This window comes from Polypterus senegalus, chromosome 12 (genome assembly GCF_016835505.1).
Source record: "Polypterus senegalus isolate Bchr_013 chromosome 12, ASM1683550v1, whole genome shotgun sequence".
Taxonomy (NCBI): Eukaryota; Metazoa; Chordata; class Cladistia; order Polypteriformes; family Polypteridae; genus Polypterus; species Polypterus senegalus.
Window position 1 is genome coordinate 61672923 of NC_053165.1, and position 24786 is coordinate 61697708.

The 24786-nt window shown below is 37.2% G+C and overlaps 1 protein-coding gene across 2 annotated transcripts in view; it reads right to left on the minus strand.

The window, feature by feature from the left end:
• The window catches only part of fam222a (family with sequence similarity 222 member A), a 103345-nt gene extending 78766 nt beyond the window's left edge, over positions 1 to 24579 (minus strand). For both annotated transcript variants that reach the window (XM_039771797.1, XM_039771798.1), the window contains exon 1: positions 23434 to 24579. The gene's annotated coding sequence lies outside the window, so the exon portion shown is untranslated. The remainder of the gene's footprint in view (positions 1 to 23433) is intronic.
• Between the last annotated feature and the right edge of the window lie 207 nt (positions 24580 to 24786).

Sequence of the window (24786 nt, forward strand, 5' to 3'; positions counted from 1 at the left end):
ATGATGCATAATCATGTTCATCTATCTTTGTAAATTTCTTGTTAGTTAATAACAGCTGCATTATCATTAAGCATAACCTACCTCTTTATGTAAGTAACTGTCTGGCTTGTTAGAGAAAACTACTATACTACAGGAATCTATCAATAGCCACTTTGTCTGGCTATTGTAAATACATACACATATTTCGATTCGATCTGTCTGGAACACAATTTTTTCCAAAGTAACTTCAAAATAGTAATTGATCAATAAAAGATTAAGAGACTTACTGAAAGTCCAACAATGGGTAGGTTGTGGAGAGCAAACGTAGACGTTATATCCCAAGCTCTTAGTTGTTCAGCAACACAATAAAAGGAGGTTTTCCATTATCTACTCACCACCATTCCAGCTCTCTGTCTCGCATTAGTTGCACCCAGTGCTGCCAGGACAGCTCCAGTTGTTACAACTCAGAACTGGACTAGGTATTTTATAAAATGGATGGATGCTTGGACCTACATATAGTGAACACCATCCCAAGGCACCTTTCAAGTACACAGTTATAATACAATGGTTTGGAGATTTTTTTTCCAGAAATGTTTATTGATTACATAGTCAGTGGTCGGTATTGAAGTGTCACAGGTTTGCAGTAAAACATTGCAGTTTTTAGGGGTTACACTATAAATGCTCCTCACAGTTAAACCTTTAACTTGTAGAATACATTTTCCAAATCATGAGTGTTATGGTGAGTGGTTAACCACTTTCCAGGGGTAAAACAGACATACTGCAGTAGGCTCTTAATTTAGAAATAAACCCTCAAGAAGTCACTATGATTAAGAAGACACTACTACACTATATAAAGAGTTATTAAGGTGCCATGGTAGACTAGCATGGCATCAGGTACATTCCCCATAATACCACTGTAGAAATAATGCACCACTGAGTCTTGTACAACAAGATTTGCTTATTTTAAGTTATCTAGGTCATTACTTCTTTCTATAACTGTGCAATGCCTTACTATATGGCTTACTACTGATATTACAATTCCTGTGTCACAACCATAATAGTAGTCTAAAATTCTCAAATTTGCTTTATTCAACTGATGGTCACATATGTTACATGAGGGGGTGGAGGGGGCATTCTATTGCAAGGCCCAATTATGCAAACCCCCTCACTCATGCATAGGAAGGACATAGGAAGAGTGTTCATACTCCACACAGGCAACAACAATGAACAGGATTGCTACCTAGGATGCTGAATCCATGAGGCAGCAGAACTAACTGCTCCTCCACTTAAAGTCAAACTAGTAGTGTCTGATAATTAAATTGATGAAAATATAGTGGAATTCTAATGCTGCCTCATATGCTCAGGGATAAATATAAAATACAAGTTTCCCAGTAAGAAATTGAATGTGAATTTAATTCTAAGTGTTAGTTCCCAGTAGAAACTTTTTGAGACGTTTTTACCCAAATTCTCAGTGTTGTGATGTAACGGTAAAAGTAACAATAATCACCACTGTCAGAAAAATCATTTGTCAGTCACAGTGTATTTACAATGATGTGATATTAAGAAAAATGCATATTCTTTGCTTTTAATTTTCACAAAGACAGAGCTGTCTTTAATTGGTTTTACTAGGAAATCCACAGAAACCTTGTTTTCTCCTAGATTTCTGGAGGGACTCATATGTTAGTCATGTCACACATAAAGACTAATCTCCCTGCTTCCCTTGACCCTGTTCAGTTTGCATACCGCTCAAACAGGTCAACTAAGGATGCCATATGCTCTACCCTTCACCTCTTCCTGACACATCTGGATAAAAAAGACACATATGTCAGGATGCTATTCATAGACTTTAGCTCTGCCTTCAACACAATCATCCCTTCAAAGCTGGATGTAAAACTGAGCAGGCTGGGCCTGAACAACACCATCTGCAATTGGATCCTGGACTTCTTGACAGAGAGGCCCCATTCAGTTTGGATGGGCTACAACACTTCCAGCATCATCACACTGAACACTGGAGCACCGCAGGGCTGTGTGCTTAGTCCACTGCTGGTTACCCTGCTGACTCACGACTGCACAGCCACGCACAACACCAATCACATCATCAAGTTTGCGGATGATACGACGGTGCTGGGACTGATAAGCAGGGATGATGAAAGAGCATACAGAGATGAGGTGAAACGGCGGTCTGCATGGTGTGAAGACAACAATCTATCTCTCAATGTTGACAAGACAAAAGAGATAATTGTGGACTTCAGAAAATCACGTCCTGCCCACATCCCACTCAGCATCAACGGTTTAGATGTGGAGATTGTTAGGAGTACCAAATTCCTCGGTGTGCACATAACTGAGGAACTTACGAGGGCACATAACACCTTATCAATAATCAAGAAAGCCCAGCAGAGACTACACTTCCTGAGGTGGCTGAAGTGAGCACGTCTTCCCCCTTCCATCCTCACCATGTTCTACAGAGGTACCATTGAGAGTGTTCTGACCAGCTGCATCACTGTCTGTTATGGCAACTGCAACATATCCGACCACAAGCGCCTGCAAAGGATAGTGAAGACAGCAGAGGACATTATTGGGGTGCCTCTCCCTTCACTACAGGACATATTTTACAAACGCAGTGTCCGCAAGGCCTGCAGCATTGTGCAGGACCCCTTACACCCCTCACATGGACTTTTCACACTTCTGGCATCCAAGAGAAGATATTACAGCATCAAAGGCAAATCTGCCAGGCTGTAGAGAAGAGTTTTTACCCCCAAGCTGTTAGACTCCTTAACCCCAGGCTACCCTCCTGATATCCTTCTGCTGTGAAACATTCTGACCTGTCGTTGTTTACACACGTCTTAAACAACTATTATCATACACTGATAATTTCTGTATTATCTAGGTCTATTATTTATTATTTATTTATTATATTACATATCTTACACATCAATATTGCTGCTACTTCTTTGTCTTTTCTTTGCACAATGTCTTGTCTTGTTTGTGTTTTAATTTTTTTAATTTTTAAATTTTAATTCTGTTTTTAATTTATTATTTGCACATCATGTTGTTACACTGTGGACCCTGAGCTTCGCAATTTCGTCTATCTGTATACTTGTATATAGTTGAGATGACAATAAAGTTCACTTTGACTTTGACTTGATGTGAACATCACAAGTTAGGCAGGTATAACATTAAAAAAGATAATTCATAAAATTCTCAGAATACCTAAAAACCAACATAAGATTCTTGATGCTGAGAAAGCTAGATCATGTTCAAGCATCCTAGGATAATAGGCCAAGGTGTCCTCTAGGAAATACTTTATCACTGTGAATGAGCATTTTTATTAGACAAGTAGTCACTATATAGCACCACGGTACACAACCATCTTTGCAGAAGAAGATTCTGTCCTGTCATTTAAGATAAAATAAGAAAAAATAACTTTGCTTGAATGTACTGAAGAGCCTTCTTTCATTTCAAAACTTTAATGTGTTTTTAATTTACTGGTCAAATAATGAGGCTTGATGGAGTGAACCCAGCCTAATATCAACTTGTTATACGCTGTAGATCTTCCTAATTGTAAAAATGTCATGTTTGCAAACTGTGTTGTGGTCTGTCCTTTGTAAGAGATCCAAACCCAGAAGGACACACCCTCTGTTTGGCCACAGTATTAAAGGTTTAGATGGAAGACTAAGTGTCTTCTGAAGGTGGACTAGAACTCTATCCATATTTCAAGCCTTTTTTGATAAATAGTTAATCCAATAAATATTTTTTCTGTTCAATAGGATGAATGATAGGATTTTATAATGCATCACCCCACCCTTGCATTAGTTTTAGGGCACTTGGAAAATTGAGCTGCAGGCAATGCAAGAAAATGAAAGAAAAAGCTTGCTATGGGAACATGTGTCAGGAAGGCGGTAGTCCCCGTCGGCAGTTCAAGTTTGCAACATAAGAAAATCAATCCTCTCATTGACCGAAGTGAGGTAGTATCACATAGCAGTTCTAATCAGGGACTCTGGGTCAGAGAAGATAACATTGCTATGAACAGAGATGCTGTATCTTCAATAAGGCGATCAAGGTCATAACAAGAGGAGAAATAAGAAACAAGTGTGCCAAAATGACCTTCTGAGGAGCTAGACAAAATAATAACACATGTAAATCTCCTGGTGCCTCTTCTTAATAGCTAAATATGTCCAAATAACTTATATAAATAAATGGGTTACTAGTTTGATGAGGGGCTGTTGGGGCAGAAACAGCATAAAAAAGGATTTAAAGAAGATTGAAAAGTCACTTGGTGCTCTGAGACCATAGATATGCCTGAACAGGCATCCTGTCTAGAAGACCATGCTGGTGAATGAACAACCCACCACTGACCATATTCTGCATCCACATGCTGTCAGACAGAAAGAATATTCAGAGTTGCTGAGTCAGAAATTCCACGTGAATGCTCTTAAACTTGGAAATACATGTCAGACAATTCGGAGAAAACAAAGCTATTCAAATTGTATGACTTATGACGTAACAATGACTTTTCATCTTAGTCAATTTTTTAAACTAAAACATATACCCTGTTCAGCCCAAAATGCCATTTTTTGGTCAAATTGAATTTAGAGCAAAGTGATATTTATAATTATTTTGCTGTTTATTTTCACAAAAAAATGCTTTTTATCACATTTCTTTGAATGGTCTGACCACAAATCCACTTGAACACGCTGAAGTAGGATGGTGAAACATCACAACTTGAATAGTCAAAGAGCACATGAACACAGCATTAGACATGGACAATTCGAGGTAAAACATACACAGCTAAGTCTGTCCCAGAAGGGTTTCTGTAATAACTGGCAGGACAAAATTAAAGCCCCCAAGCCACTAGAGGCCCTGTTACAAAACAGTTAGACACACCAAAGGAACTTGTAGATACATGACCCTTTAGTACAGTTCAGAGCTTATTGATAATGTAGTGTCACAAGCTTATAGGTTATGTAGTGCAACCTTAGCTTACCTTAAGCCTCCCTATTGAGCTGACATTTTGTAGTGGTTCCAGGAATGGTTCCAGAAGTAGTAGCCTTAAGGTGGACGTTTAATTACTAGTTGTGCTAGCTGGTGAATTTGGAGACAAGGGATGTGGACTGGAAATGCTTAACTGTCAAGGAAGTGATTAAATCATATAATAGAGAAAAGGTGAGAAAACTGCAATAAGAGTGAAAGCAATCGTTTTGCAGTGTTTAGATTCAGGCTAAGATATCCATGCCTTTTTTGCAGCCTGAACTTTATTTAGAATGTTGCAGTACTTATTGCTCTTTGAACTTTTTGTTCTATTTTCTATAATCATGTACATAATAATATGTATACAAATACAAATTTAGGTTATATACAGAGTACAGGCAGCCATGTAGAGCAACTATTCAGCTATTAAAGACTTAAGGGATAATATTAATTGACTTACTACAAAGGATTATTGTTGGTCACATTTCACTCAAGTGAAAGAACGACCTTTATATAGAAAACTGTGGAAGACAACAGGTGAAAGAGAACAAACAAGAAGAACACACTGACTAAAAACTACTTTTTGACTACTTGCAGATGGCAGTAACGTTGATGACCAAGTAAGAGCTTCTCTAGCCATGGTGGGGTGTAAAAAATACACCACAAAAGACATACAGTACTACTTAAACAAGTGATTGAAAGCATAGTTGATATTAGAAGAGGGCACTATGCAAGTGAGCCTACCAGCAATACACCTTATTATCTGTTTCCTTTATGCTGCTACTGAAACTATGGAATGGAGATCCCAATTACTTTAACTCTAGTAAATCTGCACATTTCATAAGCCTGATATCTCTATCTGCACACACACACACTGTATACACATACAGTAGTTATATTAGACTGAATTATTTACAGTGATTTTGTATGTGCTAAAGAATTTAGTGCTACTTGTGAGTTGTATATTTTATTAGATATTACTTATTGGCTTGCAATAATATATGACAATAAGGTGTCATCTACTAAATAAATAAATACAAATATGTGCATATTTTAGGTAGATGTGTCTGACATCCATTAATTTGTTTCTTATATTTTTTCAAATACTTGGTTACTATGAACAGGAGCCTTTCATTCAGGCAACAGCCATGGACAATTTAACAGTCCATTGTAAAACAGACACACCAATTCATACTTGGCCAGTTTAGTCTCAAGAAATAACATAATTCTGAAATGTTGCAATCAGCCTTAGATGGTAGTTAAGTCAATTGCATGGCAATACAGTAATAAAGGAACTAAGAATATTCTTGAATTCATAAATTTATTAAACTCTATTTCTAGCATTCAGTTGTAGAGAAGGTTGAATATATACATTAGATTTTACTGTATATATATATATATATATATATATATATATATATATATATATATATATATATATATATAGGCTAGAACACTGAAGAAGACACTACCTAAAATTAAATAAACAGTATTGAATAAGCTGTAAATGATAAATAAAATATTTATAATAAAATGCATAACAAAAATCATATTTTTTCTCTGTTGAATGTTCACTCAAGCAGATGAAATTTAATGTAAGTAAACATACAGTGCTACATGTAGGAAGCAAAAATGTTAGGTCTGAATACACAATGTGAGGTCTAAAAATTAAAAGTATACTCAATGATAAGGATTTAGGAGTTGACTCATCACTATCAACTGCCAGGCAGTGTTCAGAAAATCATTAAGAATGATAACAGAATGTTAGGTTACTTAGCTTTGTTGGGCTGAAAGGCCTGTTCTCGTCTAGATTGTTCTAATGTTGTAATGCCTGTAACATAAGCATGATGGTTGGTAGGTGCTGGGACATGTTTTTTGATTCCTCATTCTTTCTCCGTCATTGTATATTTTATGTGTTCTCACCTTGTTTGCATGGGTGTATATTGGGTACCTTGATTTGCTTTCACATCTCAGAGATTTGTATATAAGATTAATTGATGCCTGTAAATTGACTTGTATGAGTGAGTATGACTGTGTTGTGTATGTGAGCCTGCCTGTTATGGTGCTCCGTGCCTGTCTGTGACCTTGTAAAGGAAAAGTTGATGGAGTAAGGGATAGATGAATATCTGTAATTAATATGGATATCTCTGCCAGCACTTCCTCACTCTTAGGAAAATCAAATTCTAACTCAACCCCATTCACACACACACCCCACCTCCCAACAACAACAAAAAAAAATTGTAATCTTCTCCTGATGCAAAACAATTTAATTTAACTTCTGATATGAGAAAGATCAGTGTCTGAAGACTTCCAGTCTCTGGACAGAAAAGCAACATTTCCTATAGAAGACTTATTATTGCTCCAGCCAAGCAACAATGATATTCTCAACTTATCATCAGTTTTAAACCATGGAGCACACCAGACTCAAAAGTCTGCTGGCTGGGGTGTTTTTCATTTTGATTTCAGTTTTCTTGTCGACTCTGCAAAGCTTCCTAACTATACCCCCTCCCCCCACTCCTCCCACTTGACTCTCCTCTGTGCAGCTGCGTTGCAGAGCGAAGCTCCCAGTGGGTTCTTGTCAGTTCCAGGCCATTACCTCTCGCTCGTTGGGAGTTTGTTTACAAGATGCCACAAATAGCCTGTTTTTACCCCACTACTCTCTGAACAATCTGTGCCCTGGAAGAAGAGGGGGGTAGGGAACAGACAAAAAATGTACACATAAAGAATTATCCTTCTGCAACCTTTGGGGATATTATAAGAACACACTATGACAGATGTTATTATAAAAACGTAGCAAAGACAAAAGCAGAGCACTGTTGCTGCTAATGCTTCCCATCCTATTCATTGTAACCAAATCTGGAGCATCTAAATAGGCAGGAGTAATGCAGTCTTGGAGAAAGCACATAAAGAGACAGCAGGACCCTAGTCCCAGTGCAGTAGGAGAAGACTTGCAGGCAAACACAAAGTTGATGAAATTAGTAATAAAATAAAATAAATTCATGCATACATCTGTTGTACCAAATAAATAATATCAGCCAGTTTTGGCAACACCGAGGTTAGGAAGTAGTCACTAGGTGAAATGGTTTACTGCTGCTTCTAGAAAATGTTGGAAATTCCACACATCTAGAGATGGAAAGCATTATGAATTGAGCCTTAATTCTGAAACACTTGCAGAACATAACCAAGCTTACTAGCTCACTGATCTTTGTATGTCTTGCATTGCAGTTACATGACTAGATGTGTGTACATGAGTGTCCCCTGCAAAATAACGGTAGACTGCCATGGAGCCTGATTTGTGGACAGTTCAGCCCTGATAGCCTCAGACTCCATGCTGACCTGTAATAGAAAATCAAAAAATGGATGAAAAAGGGTGCTAAATGACTGAACCGTTAAACCAAAGAAGTGGAGTAACACATGTAGTTTAATAGTCCATAGATTCACTTTATATTCCTAATGAGAAACAACATAGAGGTCAAATCTCAATTCAGGTTTTCCTATTGTTTTGTTTTAGTTCCTCTTCATATGCTGGTGGCTAGTGCTCAGCATCTTTAGTGCACAGATCAAACTAAAGGTCACTAGCACTTGTTCACACAATTAAAGTGCTGGTAGTGTGGAGAGGGCACTTTAATAGACATGGCAGAACAATGCACTTTTGACAGAAAAACTAAAGATGCACAGGATATCAGAACTACTCAAATTCTGGTACAAATAGCATTAAAAAGGTCTAAGGTGAACACTGCAATTAGCAGACAATGATGTCATAGAAAAAAAGGTAATAGCTGAAACAAAACAAAATCTTGAAATGTGCTTATCGTTATTAAAAGGTGCATATGTTTAAATGCTCTCATTACCTTCTGGTGCAATAAATGAAAGCACGCATTAGTCATTAGGCACCTATCAAATGGTGCCAGTGGCTCTATTATACAGTACATATTTTGAAAGATGAAAAGTGATTGCTGTTGATGCACATGTTGCCTAGCAACATAGTCACCAAACCAATCATCTCACCCTACCTCCTTTCTGAGGGGAAAGGAAAGAGGTGAGCTGCTAGTCTCTGTCATAACAAACCCTTTTTCCCCAGACCTCACTCTCCATTAGAAAAAAAGATGACAAAATCACCCTCTGAAAACAAAATCAGATTTCAATGAAACAGCAAGTCTGACTATATAAACTCAAGGGATAACTGCAGAGAAATACAAGGAGCAATGAGGCAGGTTACAGGATATGCATATCCTTACAGGCATCATTTAAAAGATCTTTTACACTGATTTTAAGTATTCAAACAAGCAATTAACACATTCTGGACAATCTGATGCTTATTGCGACATGCATATATAAGAAAATTTCATTTTCATTTTCATATAATATGCAGGTTCAAACAATGATTATAAATAAATACATGAGAGAATGAGAAGAGAGAGTGGGGTTGCCTTCATTATCCACCAGGGATAAACTCTGCCTCTTCTGCTCAAATCTTCATAGTTTTCTTGACACATAAGCAATCTAACCAGCAGAGCTAAAGGAAGACTTTCCTTGTAACCTTAGTGGCCAGTATTAATGCTTTCTGCCAAGGAAATCTACTGCATCATACTAGGATCAGATATTGAACTCACTTATATTTTTTCCAAGTTAATGTCATGGTCTCCTTTACAGGTTATCACATTTCTACTGTCATTGTAATGAATATCAGGTTTATTCACCCTTTGCACATACACTATATGGATAAAAGTATTGGGACCCACCTCTTAATTATTGAATTTTGGTGTTTCAATCGGATCCGTTGCTACAGGTGTATAAAATTAAGCACCTAGCCATGCAGTTTCCATCTACAAACATTTGTGAAACAAAATGTGTCATTCTAAAGAGTTCAGCGACTTCAAGCATGGTAGTGTGACAGGATACCACCTTTGCAATAAGACACTTTGTGAAATTTCATCCCAGCTGGATATTCCACAGTGAAATGTAAGTGGTATTATTGAAAAGTGGAAGTGTTTAAGAACAACAGCAACTCAGTCACAAAGGAGAAGACCACGTAAAATCACAGAGCAGAGTCAACGACTGCTAAGGTGCATGGTGTGTAAAAGTCACCAACGTTCTGCTGATTCCATAGCTGAAAAGTTCCAAATTTCCACTGGCATTAACTGTGCGGTGGGAACTTCATGGAATGGGTTTCCATGGCTGAGTAACTGCATGCAAGCCTCACATCACAACGTCCAATGCCAAGTGTTCGATGGAGTGTTGGAAATGTTGTTCTATAGAGTGACGAATCACACTTCTTAGTTTGGTAGTCAGATGGGCGAGTCTGGATGCTGTTAGAACATTTCCTGCCTGACTGCATTGTTCCAACTGTGAAGTTTGGTGGAGGAGGGATAATAGTCTGGGCCTGTAGTTAAGGGTTTGGGCTAGGCCCCTTACGTCCACTGAAGGGCAATCTTAATGCTTTGGCATACCAAGACATTTTGGACAATGCTGTGCTTACAACATTGTGGAAACAGTTCTGGGAAAGCCCTTTTCTATTCCAGCATGACTGTGGAATAGTTCATAGTACACAATGCACATAGTTCCAGTGCACAAACCAAGTTCCAAAAAGACATGGTTGGATGAGTTAGAGTAGAAGAACTTGATTGGCCTGCACAGAGTCCTGACCTCAACCCCAACAAACACCTTGAGGATGAACTGGAACAGAAATTGCAAGCTAGGCCTTCTCATCGAACATTAGTACCTGACCTCATAAGTGCTATACAGAATAAAAGGGCACAAATTCCCGTAGAAACAAACGAAAATTTTGTGGAAAGCCTTCCAAGAAGAGTGCAAGCTGTTTTAGCTGTAAAGTGGGGACCAACTCCATATTAAAGTCTATGTATTTGAATGCAGTGCCATTAAAGTCCCTGTTGGTGTAATGGTCAGGAGCCCCAATACTTTTGTTAATATAGTGTAACTCACAAATTAGCAAGCAATGTATTCAAGCATTTTAGTTATTTGTGGTAGATGACATAATGTCAGTGTGAAATACATATGAAATATACTATCATTACTCATAACTGACATTTACTGTAGCAGGCACCTTTATCTAAGGCAACATACTAGATCAGGATATGGTACAATTGTTTACAATTACCCCTTGCAATTGGAACACAAACAAATTACAAAACTTGGTCAGGCTCACACAATGGATCAGAGACAGGAACTGATCCAGCAATTTTGGGATATAAGGGCCAACACCTTAACTACTTCACCTGAAACATATACGATGTCCGTATACTAATCCTTCTGTGCACATTTGTGCATATTCTTTACACACATGAACATCTCTTTTTGCATTACATTGTCAAGGGGAACATTGGATCTGATAGCTTGTATACAATAAAATTACACATACGGAGTGAAGCTACTCAGAATGATTTAAAACATTTCATATGTAATAAATAGTCCTTCACAGAATGGACTACAAATAGTTCTTCAGCAAGAAGAATGATTTAGTGTGCTTCTGACAACAGCAGTCAGGCAACTAGAAAGGCAACATGCAGTCAGAAACTGATAAAATGTAAAATTAGGAAATAAGTCAAAACAGCTAAGGCTAATCATCAACACAAAGATCATAAATACAGCATACCTGGAAGGGGAGCAACAGAATTAAGAATGAGCACAGATAAATGGTAATAGCTTACTTAAGTACTGTCTTGTTTTGTTAGCAAAAAGTTCTACTGCAAAATAAGCACAAGGACAATTTCTGAATGGTTCATGCAAGCACAATTTCCAAGACATAACTGTTTCTACTAGCAGGAAGAAAAAAAAAACATTACCTACCAAAAACAAGGTTAGGAAACAACAGCAAACATTTGGTTAGCCCACCTTGCCCCCACACAACATGTAACAAATTAATTCCAACTTAGCTACCTTTATTCTTAAATTAAACTGCAGGGCACAACCACCCCATTTATCAAGGAAACTTCCAGGATGGGATGTAACAGAGCAATGCTGAAAAAGTATATTAAAATCATAGACTATCCTACCAAGACTTTTCTTAATAAAGACATATTTACGATACAAACATTTCTCAAACATCTGTATACTTATAAAATAACCAGTCGAGAAATGTTCTTCATCTTTCACACAGAAATGCTTAAGAGGTTTATTCTATACATAATCTTTTCCTGAGGTACAGGGGCAGATGATCCTTGAAGATAAGTGTAGAAAGACACAACCACAGGCCTCACCTTTAGGAAATGATTGGCTAATTATGACACCCAACAAGGGAACAATCTAAGTAATGTGTTACATTAACATAAAACAATTCATGTAAGCATTATTCTCATACATTTTTCTTATATTGTTTGGGCATGAGGATTTTAGGTACACCTTTGAGTCGAGAATAATCAATGAATCAGACATTTGGACTTACAGTTCACTTTGACAAAGCTATAGAGTACAACATAAACAATATCTTTATCTCTGATTCAAAATCATTGAAATTCAATAAAATAGCATTTAAGGTTCATCAAATTTAACTAGGAGTGGTATGAGTGTATCTACTGTCTCATGGATGCAGGCAAAATGATTCACCTTCCTGTACATGGTCATTGTCTATGTGGATATATGTGTTCCCCTTTGTCTGCATGGACTTTCCTTTACAGTAGGTAACCTAGTTTTCTTCCTACATCTTCGAGGACATATATGTCCCTGGCAATTCTCCTTTAAACTGTCATGATGTGAGAGTGAGTATGAAAATGTGTTTGAGTGGGACCTGTGATGGGCTGGTACCATGTTCAGTATTGTTCCTTGCATTGCGCTCAATGGTGCAAGGATAAACTCTGACCTTCTGTGACCCTAAATTAGATTATACAGGTTTTAGAATGGTATACAGGTATTATGTTAAAATGTAACCACAGGATTATTTAAAGTCACAAAGACAGATTTATTCTTAAACATTACTGTGGAAATACCTCTTACTGCCCTGAATGACTTATATTTGATAAATATTTGATGTCTGAAATAAGTCCTTTGATCCAGCACTTTTTGCTAAAAACTCAAAAAATCCTTCTAGTTAACTGTAGTAGTGGTGAGTTGCCGTCTCGATGGGATATAATTGGTTCAGCTTGTCATTTGTTGTAATACCAATGGTTGACTTTTTACCAGCAGTCTGACATTTTTGTCTGTAACACATACCAGATATTGCTAGTGAAGCCTCTGATAATTTATAGTCCTCATGACTTACTGTACTGTATATAGACACAAATTAGAGAGGAAGTTCAATTGTGTTGTATTTAATTGCGCATCTAGAATCAAATAGGAAAAAACTGAATTTGGTACAACGGATAGTTATTATAAACACAAGGTCTTAAGAGGTACAATATACAAATAAATGCATTATAAATGTTATCTAGCCTATAAATGTATGTGTGTGTTATTCATGCTGTATATGGATGTGGAACATGGCTGATTTCAATTAAACTTGACATGTCAGTTACATGGTGACTTGACTTAAGGTTCAGAGAAAAAGAATGTGGTCCACATTCTTTTTCTGAACAACTTAAAAGGTACAGGCCACACCACCAGTTGGGTCACTTCGAGGTATCATTTGAGTATAATTCTTGTAAGTAAAATTATAAAATGCAGTATAAATTTAACTTAATTTTTAACTATAGGACACTTCTGTATATAATTATAATGTTATAGTTTTGCAAAGACTTTCTTTGGGCAAAAGAGATTTCCACACTTTTTTTTTTTAAGATGGTGGTCCTAAATGTTGGAGGATGGTAATCAAGTTGCAAAATGCAGACACATATTGTTTTACCAGGCTAAAGCAGCAGTAGATTAACTTTGAAATGATCACCCTTCCTGTCTCTCCTTTGCCGCGTTCTCCGCATTGCAAAGCAATCAATGTCATCACGCAATTCAGGAGCATTGATTTGTTTTACAGAGATTATAAATACACTTCGCTGAGAATCCCTTTCTTATTCTTTGGTTAATCAATCACATACACAGCTTCAGACCGTCTCCTTTTAATTTTGTAGTGATTAATTTATGCCAAATCTATGTTTCTCCCAGTATTGCAGAATTCATTCTACCAGAGTAAACCATTTTGGAGTGCATTCCATGAAGCCATAAATCAGGGGATTTCGTTTTTGTTTCAAGGAAAAAGTAACACAGAATGAATGAAAAAACTTGTAAGGGTCATACAGAGGTCAAAAAAACATTAATACTTTTTACAGTAAATTGTTTTTTTCTCTGCTGCTGCTGAATTTCTGCTTAAACAATAAAATACTAAGAAAACCATGCAAAATGAATGCAATTAAGCTCTCTAATCTTGTTACAACTATATATTTTTCAGTAGCGAGGAAGACCTAATAAAACATTTTTCTATACTTTTATTTTGTATAGTTTACATGATTTCTGCCCTAATGTTTTCACAAAGTGCAGCATAAAAGGAGTTCTCCGATTCAGTTCTCTTGTACATGCTTGTTGTTGGCTATTCTAAAAATATTTAGTAATGTTAGAAACACGGAGTTGGCAGAGTAAATACTATTTAATAAAGCTATCAAAGTCCTCATTCTTTAAGCCCCATGAGAGAAGAAAATTGCTGACTTTAGGTATCATTTTTTAACATTCTGTCCTCACCTTCCAAATGCTTTTGGAAATATGCATGTGAAGGCAGAAAGTGGTGGTAACTGCTGCACTACTCAAAAGGAGTCTCATATTTTATCAGGCTTGTTAATGAAGGATCTTCCTATCACAAAGACTGAATGGTTCCCTTGCTGAGACCTTTGACTACCTACAATGTAGTTGGTGTTATAACAACTGGAGCTTATTAATCAACATTCTGGTTATTCAGCCAAGTGTTTTCAGCCACCTGTAAGTGGATTTGTAACATTTATGTAACATTTCTAACAGTTGTAACTTTATGTCTAATCAGGTTGAATGATTTCCCTTCCTAATTATGTTGAAAATCCGTTTGCAAAGACAGAAGGGTGGTGATCTGTCCTGTGGCATTTCAAAAGCAATTACTTGATTTGACATCTTAATACTTTTGCAGCCTTGTTGATATAAGATATCTTTTCATGTTGTCCAGATAAGGTAAATGGTTCCCACCTGAAATACTTTTTGTCATCTTCTTCTTAACCAGGCTGAATATTTTTTCCGTAATGTTTTGGCCACTTTGCATTGAAGGATTTGTTATGGTCAATTGCCACTTGTAACATTCTGTTTAATTATAGTGAATGGTTCCCTTTCCTGTTGCCTTTGAAACCCTGCAAGCAAAGCAGAAGAGGGTTGGATTCTGTTGAGACGCTGCAGGATTTCTATACCTCATGATATTTTTAAAAGCTTGCTATGTTAGATGGCTTCTCTATAATTGTAATACAGGCTAAATACTTTCAGTTCTGAATTCTTTTTAGCCACTTCGCAGTGGAGGTCTAGAGTGAGACTTAAAGAGCTAGGTTAGGGTTCTAGAAGTATAATTCGGTATTCCTATGACAAGCAGTCAGTGAAGAAATATTGAAAATAAGTGTTTTTTTTTCTTAGGTAAAATGTTGCTTGCTTTATAAGCTCTTCTTCCTTACTGTTGCTGCAAGACTATTTTGACAGCCCCATACATACTGTAAGTTACTAAGCTTTGCAGTCTGCAGAGAGGCCACTTAGCATCACGGTGTCTGTTCGACAGAAGAGATGAAGGTTGCTTTGTGACCCACTGTAGCTAATTACAGAAAACTGTCGTAAATGAAAAGCTTAACCCGCAAAAGGCACTAATAATTGGACTGTCAAAAAAGGGAATCCTGAAAACATAGCTTGTCACCCTGCCATGAACTCTGGGTTATGCAAATGATAGCCATAAAAACCCTTTAACTTACTCAATTATATAATTTACATCTAACATGCTGCTTTCTAAAGTGAAGCATACTTAGGTCACTGCCTCTCAAAGCCTACAGCAAATGAAAAGGAATGCTCACCATTTTATCTATAAATGGCAGGATATTTGTAGACAACATTAACAATCAGAAAGTTAAAAAAGGTGCATAAAAATTGCCTGTCTGAGTTTGGCAGTTAGTCCCCAACAGTAATACTTTGTGAAGTGCTAGGCATTATTTTCTGTTCTCCAATTATTTTTTCTATTTAGATCCAGTTAATTATTGTAATCCTTCTTTGCAGCTGCTTTATGGAGAGTCCAGTAATATAATGGCCATTGGCCTAAACTGTTGGGGAGACTGTCATGCCTTCCAAAGCCAATGTGATTTTTGATGTTGCAGCTCAAATATTTTATAAAAACTTACACTTTATTTAATTCACCACTTAAAATTATTGACTGCTCTGCATGGGTTTTCACACCTTGGCTTTTCAAAATTTCAAAACTGCATTATAGGTTTCCTTTCTCTGTAGTATTATGCCTGTCTGGTTAAGCATACTATTATTAATGTTGCTGGGTATGCCTTCAGCTGTTCACATGTCATTCACAGCTTCCATTGACATGATAAATTAAAATTCTATATGAAATAAATACGGATGAATGTGTAATGGAAAAGAACAAGAGGGTCACATGTAGGTGACTGCTCTCTCTTTCTTTCTATTTGTTTAAATGTTTAGAATCATAATTATTTTACAAACTGTTGATACTGCATTTCCATGAAAATATAATTCTTTTGAATTGTGCACAGGTATGATATCACAAGGGAATATATAAAACAGCATTTTTAATGCACTTCTCCCTTGACCTGGTGTGTGATAAACAAATGATTGCTGTTTACAAATTACATGCCATCTTTCCCAAAGTTCAGAAAGAATGAAAGTAGTAGAGTAGTACAGTAAGTTACTGTCAGCTTATTTACTGAGAAGCTTGGATGGTATTAATGACATATTTTATCAGATTTGTCAAAGGTAGAAATTATTATTTTCCTTTTAATACATTCCTTCAGTCATGGTTTTTGGTTTTTTGGAGGTAAGCATTTCATATTTTGGGACATTTCTCACATACAACTCCTCCTCCTCAGCCCCCATGCCTTTTCTCTCTTTCTGCCCTTCCAAGCGTAAATTCTTCACTTGCCAACAATCAGAGCAGAAACAGGGAATAAGCCAGGCACAGGATAACTATCTGAAACGTCAAATCTGTGAAGTACGCACAGCTGGATGCAGATTGCCAATAGTCTGGATGAGTGACAATCTCACTTGAGCTACATCTGTGCACGCCTCCAACTGAATCTGCTCAAGGCACAGATATAAATCCCAATTCCAACTCATTAAAACTACCTGAAACGTGAAATCTGTGAAATGGGTACAGATGGACGCCCACAGAAAAGAGTGGAGATGAGCATCCACAACTGTAGAGCAGAGATATCTTTCCAAGAACAAAGATAGACCTTCTCTACACTGCAGGAGTTAATCTCGAGTCACTCACAACACCATCGGCCACACTGACATTGTTAGCTCATCGTCTGGGCTGAAATCAAAATAAAAATGTATACCAATCTGTTTTTTTTAAAAAAATGTTCCACTCACTGACATCAAGTCAAGCAGGAGCACTGACCCTAGTGACAGGCTTGGGCCCACAGGGGCTGTCTGTGAGTTGAAGAGACAGCTCTATATTGACAAATCCTTGCAGTCCCTATTCAAAGAGGCAGAGGATGAGACTCAAAATCAGGACTTTGAAAAGAATAAATAAAAAGTTTGCCATTTAGATGGAAGCAGACAGAAGTTCCAGGTTCAAAGAGTTCTTGTTTTCTAACCTATACATAGTGTATAAAGAGGATAGGGAGCTTAGGCTATTTAATTAAACTGGAGTACATTATCTCTGAATTTAAGAAATATGCTTTACTTTTCATCATTCTCATTTAGAGCTACATTTCTGCTCAACAGCCCAAAACTTTCTGTTATGCTCACAAAAAAGCATAGCTATTAAATTTGGAAAGTATAGGGGCAATTTATAACGAATGTTTGAAGAGTTACATTGACTGGTGGAATAAACGCTGAAGGAAAAGGGACTCTTGCATACACCTATGTCTCTTGGCTTATTGGTACAAAAAGAAAACCTTTTTAATGGAAAGTAATTCATATGCCTAGCATGTGCCTCTGTTGTTTAACTGCAATTTTATGTGTGGACAAGGAAATCAAAATTGTGAGTAGATTCTGATTTCATTTTTTGGAAGGCTAGACAGCAAATGGGAGCCAACAACAAGTGAAAGCAAATGGTAAAATTATAAAACTGCAAAATAATGAATACAAAAAATATAAGCGTATTACATATTGGAGATTGGTATACACATACCGTAAAATCAACTCATCAATTAATTCCCATAAAAATCTTTTCCTTTGCCCCAGAGAGTACAAAACCATGGCACAAGTACATGGTTGAAGGTAGAGACCAGCTCAAGAAGAGATACCACTCCCACTCAGGCTCATTTACTCATTCTAATTTACATAATGACATACAGTACCTGGGATTTGGGAGCACAAGAAGAATATGCAAACAACACAAAGTGAAAAGGGCATGAATTGAACCCATATCTCTGGGGCTGTGAGGCAGCAGTCTCAATTGCTGCACCAATGTGCTGCTGTAAATTAACACAATGTAACAATACACTTAACACAACACCACGGGGTTGGAGATAACAGAGTGAAAAAATGAAATTTCACACCTTAACAAAATTCACGTTCACAGAGGAACTGAGAAATATTGGATCCTTAGGTTCTTCACAAAGAACAGCTCAGATGCAATCAAGGAATTTAATTTCAAATAAACTCTTTAGTAATTTTATTTACATTGAGAAATGACTAGCTATATTAATTTTACTGGTTTTATGAAAAACTTTTTTTATTTTAAAATAGGCATGACACCCCTAAAAAACATATATATATATATATATATATATATATATACACACACACACACATATATACACACACATCCATCCATTTTCTAACCCGCTGAATCCAAATACAGGGTCACGGGGGTCTGCCGGAGCCAATCCCAGCCAACACAGGGCACAAGGCAGGAACCAATCCTGGGCAGGGTGCCAACCCACTGCAGGACACACACAAACACACCCACACACCAAGCACACACTAGGCCCAATTTAGAATCGCCAATCCACCTAACCTGCATGTCTTTGGATTGTGGGAGTAAACCGGAGTGCAGACACGGGGAGAACTTGCAAACTCCACGCAGGGAAGACCCGGGAAGCGAACCCGGGTCTCCTAACTGCGAGGCAGCAGCGCTACACTGCGCCACCGTGCCCCACACACACACATATATATAATTCAGACCAAACACAATGTTATGAAGTACAAAATGTTACTCTGTTCCAAAACTAAACCTGCCAAATCAAGCCTTTTAGTTCATTCACATTGCTTATGAAAAAATGAGGGGATGTTCCAGTAGATGAACTTCTAAAAGACAATTAAGTAGATCAGTCAGCAAAACACTTCTAAATAACATCATCTCATATCAAAGCATCACAGAAAAAGTTGTTCCATGTGGACTGCTAAAAAGCTGGGCTCTCTGAAACAATGACCATACTGCTGGTCATCCAAACGTCATTCCACCCATCTGATATTACTGAAATGGATACTGATTTACTCATGAACAGTTAGGGCTCAAAGCTGCCAAAGCCTCCATACTTTTTTCTCTAAACAATTTAAGGTCATTATTTTTTCTCAATAGAATATAATTCCATTATGGACATGTTAGATGAACATCATAAAAGGGAGTCAAATGAGAATATGTACAGTTTCCCATCTGTAACCTAAGTAGTATTTTTTGAGCTCATGTGAACACAGGTAGTGCATATAAATATAACACAGAAAGCATACCAGCAGAGATATAGATCTGATCCATTAAAAAATAACCCAAATGATATTGATGTCAAATATATCCACATTAACAAAGCAACACTGAATGAAAGATGCAGCCCATATCCCCCACACACACACACAAACTAAGCATTTTGAGTTGAGAAATAACATTTCATGCATTTTATAAGAAAACTCAAAAACGTGTGGACACCTACACAAACACTAATAACCCAGCCTTAGGTGTACCACTATTAACCATTAAGCAACTGTACAACAGATAGGATGACCAATTAAAACTGTCCACTTCAATGGACTAAGAGGCAGCATTATGGATAACTTCTCACCCGCAACAGGAAAACACACCTAGTCTGCCAGAATTATGCTAAATTCACATTTCGCTCGTCTCTTGGAAAGGTGCAATTCCATTCTTTTGGCAGGTTCTCCCACATTGTTCAATAAACTCCCATCAGCATCCTAAAATACTTCCGACTAGCTATAAAGTGATAATAAGGCTGTTAGTAGAGTGAACTTAACGTACCTCTTGAAACAAAACCTGCCGTGTCATTTTCGGAGAGCTAATGTGAGACTGCAATTCTACTTTTTTGCTTCTTTCTTTTTCCTAAAGCCAAATGCTTCATATGAAAGTAACCATCCACTACCATAGCCGGAGGTGTGCTTGAGAGCCCGGCTCCACGACCAAATACACAGCTTGTTGGCGTTTTCAAAGGGAAAAGTGGCTTATTGAGGAGAAATCACTCTGAGCGAGTCTGTCACTCATGCAAAAACAGTTATTAAGAAAGCCAATCAACCAAGGCACTACACCGAGTTCTCTTCCTGCGTGAAATCCGCTCCAAAATCACAGCTGCACTGCACCTCTCGGACGTTTCTGCAGGTTATCAAGTGTCTGTATTACATGCATTGGTAAGTTAGCGGCATGCGCAAAGCACAAATACTTCACCCGGTCTGCATACAACTGATTGTTAATGTGCGTCAATAATTCGACGAATATTTATTTAATCGCCCTCAGGCTGGTCGGCTCCTCTCGACAATTCATGGTGTGTTAGGTTCAGCCTGCTATTTTTACAAAAATTTGTAGTAATTAAAAAATGAGAGTATTGGTGCAGTTAGAAAATTCCTATTAATATACGCACAAAAATTAAGGCAGTTTTAATGTGGACTTCACACTGTGTTTTAAATTACTTAAGTGGCGAAACTCATTTTTCCCAATAAGGAGTCTTGTGAAGTTTAACCTGCTGGTAACCTCTTGAGATAGAAATTGGGCAAGACAGGATACCAGCTCATAGACTAACACTCGCGAGCATGCGGAGAAAACATCGATTGAACCAAAAACATTGTCCACATGACTTTAAACTGTCAGGTTGTCCCGCACGGTTGACCGCCTAGTCGGGAATCGAACAAAACTATTAAAAAAAAAAAACAGACTTGCAGAAGCTTCTCCGCGACCCTGCTCAGGGTTATAGAGAGCTTGGAAAATAGGTGTAAGGATTGGCACATGTAGCGCATAAAAATACTAACACCTGTTAATCTTCTTTATTTTGTTCTGAAAAAATACCTCTTAATACTGCAATGTGTGCGGCTGAAATACTCGATTGTTCTGAAAAACTAGCAGTCCAGTAACTCGAACATCTTTCATATACTTCACTGGGCGGTTTGCGACCTTTAGATGTCGTCAGTCTGCCCATCAGTATTGCGAACTGCAAATTTCAAGACACAAGGCCAAGCAAAATTGGTGTCGTAGCGTGTATATTTGTTACCACGAGCTAATGAGAACGAATTCTATTTTATTAATCACTCAGATAGCTTAAACCGCGCCTATATCACAAAATGCAAAAACTAAACGTGATACTTACAATACAACCTTACCTACTGAGAATTACAAGGTTGCTCAAAAAATCGATGGATGTATGTAAACAAATATAAAATTTATTCTTGTGTCCTTTAATTGCATTTATTATTCAGTTTTAGTTCCAGATATTCAATGTTTTTAAGCCTAAAAAAAGTTTTGATCCTTAAACGCTAAGACAAATTATTCGCAAGATTCCAAACTTATGCATTCTTTGTTCTAAAAACAAGGAATGGTTACTTTTTATACATCTGAGAAAGGCTACCATTCACCCTTTAAGTGCTGTGAATTGTATTCCTTTTGTGAAGCATGTTTTAAAGCGTCTCACCATAGTTGCATTAAGGATTCACCTGCTACATTTAACAGGACTACACTGGGCAAACTTGCGCAGATTTAACAATGATGATTTTTTTTTTCACATATACAATCCAGACCTCCTTTACAATTTTGTTCCGTCAATTTTGTTCCTGTAAAAGTGACATTGTGAAACTCGGCATTGTTGTCGCGTTAAAACCAAACCTAAATATTTAACCCAACTGTCTCTTAAAAAAGACGAAGACATAAATGTATGTATACTGTAAATACCCGACTACAAGAAAAGGCAGAGTCGGAAGAAAAACCACCCCCAGAAAATGCATTCTCAGCGACTTCAGCGGGCAAGTCATTTGACGGGAAACCTGTCTCGCCAGGTCTTAGGATTCCATCCAGGCATAAAAAAAAAAAACAAATAGAAAGCAGAAATAGGTGAATTTGCAGCCGAGCTTTTCCTTTCATTATTTCACCTGTCATTTTAAGACCAGAGAGCAATAATGAAACTCTAAAACGATAGATAGATAGATAGATAGATAGATAGATAGATAGATAGATAAAATGTTTCATTTTTAAGTTGCGCATTTTGGTATATTTTTAGGTGTAGTAGTGAAAGTGCCAGAGTTCTGAGGTGTTTTGTAATTAGAAATAAATGTGTATCCATCTCTCTCGCTCATAAAATAATGAAGTCTTCAGTGATAATCAGTATTAAAATCTACCCATACAAGTGTGACATTTCTATCACTGAACTGTTATTCGAAACAGTCCGTTCTTGTTTTGTGTTTTAAAATTTTTTTCGCGAGAGTACAGTTTGTACCTTTACTTTTTAATTTATCGCTTACACTTTACAATTTTCGTTGGACTCTGCAGCCTTTCTCCCCCTATATAAAAGATCGTAACTTCGTACCGCATGTATTAATTTTCATGCTCATTTGGAGACGTCAGGCTTAGCAATGTAAACTTACACACTTATATACGTCTTCCTAAAACAAAACTGCTAATTGTAAAGTATTAATGCACCAAATCGCATATTTACAGAGTGGATCACACATCTATTCTAAGGAGTAACCGAAAAATAAATAACTTCAGATTAGAAGACTGTCAACTCTAATATGCACACCGTTGTTTATAGAAGTTTAAATGCATACTCTATTAGATATGTGGTTTTATATGTCACTCTGTACTAAATAAGTGAACTTTAAAGAATATTATATAAGCAATTCAAATATATATATATATATATATATATATATATATATATATATATATATATATATATGAGTTTATATTGATACAAAACGTATGTATACATGTATATGTGACACATTTGGTTTTGACTTGACTTTTAGATTTGAAGCCTAATGCCAGTATGTATTTGATAACACTGTTGCAATGGTCCTTCTTTTGCATTAGATAATCTCTCCATAGATTAAAGACATACATAGGTAACACCGTACATAAACATATATAAATACGAAAGAGAGATTGAGATAACATATGCAACTTAAAAAATATTTTAAATATTTCGTATTTACCATAAATCGATCCAACACTACAGTTCCTGGTAGCAGAGCCTGGAAATCGGATTCAGAGCGATATGATCCAGGGGGGAGGCAGAGATCTCATCCTGGGCAAGCAGAACTCAGAAATAATCCTTTAAAATCCCTTTTTTATTGTTAATTTCCCGGAGGCAACGCACTCTCACACACGCGCGCACACACATAAACACGCGGACACACACACACACACACAGATGAAAAATAATTTCGGTGTTTTTTTTTTCTTGTTACAGCTCCGGTGTAGCAGCGAGACAGTACAAACAGTACGAATGAGTTCCCAGTTAAAATGTTTTCAGTCTTCTGTCGTATACTAATCCAAAAAGGAAGCAATAAAAGTAAATCAGATTTTACAATACGCTTCTTTTTTTCAATACACCCAGGTTTCAAATGAGAATTAAAAAAACATCCAAGCTGTCAAAGCAGAAAAATATGGTTTTGATCTTGAAAAGGAAGTGATTAGATGGACAAATGCACTTCGTATTCTTGTTCCACTTGGTTATTACACAATAAAAAGCACAATTTTTTTTGCCAGTTATCCATAGGCGATTCCAAAGAACAGGAATTTTAGATGTCCTGTGTTGATAAAGCTGAATGCGCACAGTGGGAGAAACTGTATATTCCGTTTCCCGTTTTCGAAACAGACAGATGAGACTATATGTTAAAATCAGAAGCCGTTTAAATCGCCCTTAACTACGAAATCTATTTCCTTAAAGATTTTTTTTCTGAAATGCATTGGCCTCTGGTAACAAACCCGTGTAGCCTTTTAAGGTTTAAATCCCTTCGATCTGAAGCAGAAACCGAAAGATCTGTTATGTTAGTGGTTGCGTGCTGCTCTTTAGAGGCTGGAGGCTGCAGAACATTAATATCTTGGCTGGGAAACCGCTATTCTCCTTTGAAAAATTCGTGTATTCGCCGATTTCCGTTGCCTGTGAGCGTATACTCTTGTCTTCTTGCCGATGCGTCACACTACAAATGGCTGTTTTTTCCTTTGACTATTAATTTATTGTTGGATTTACTTCTTTCTTTAGCAGAGGCGCGTTTCCTTCAGGCATGTATACATTTGTAATAGGCAGGTTTAAGGCGGCAGCTTATCTTTCTCTTGCAGGCGTACCTTCCCTCTGCAACGCGCTGCCGAAACTGACAATAACCCGGAACGGAGCAGATTTGCACGGCATCTGGCTCCGCCCCTTCACCAATAACACTACAGGGAACAGAACAACTTAGCCTATAATAGCCTGCAGAAGGCGGTTACCACGGTGACGCCTCCAGCGTCCTGCAGACAAGTTCAAAGACACGCTGTATTTTCGCGGAAAATTTTAAAAGGATGTA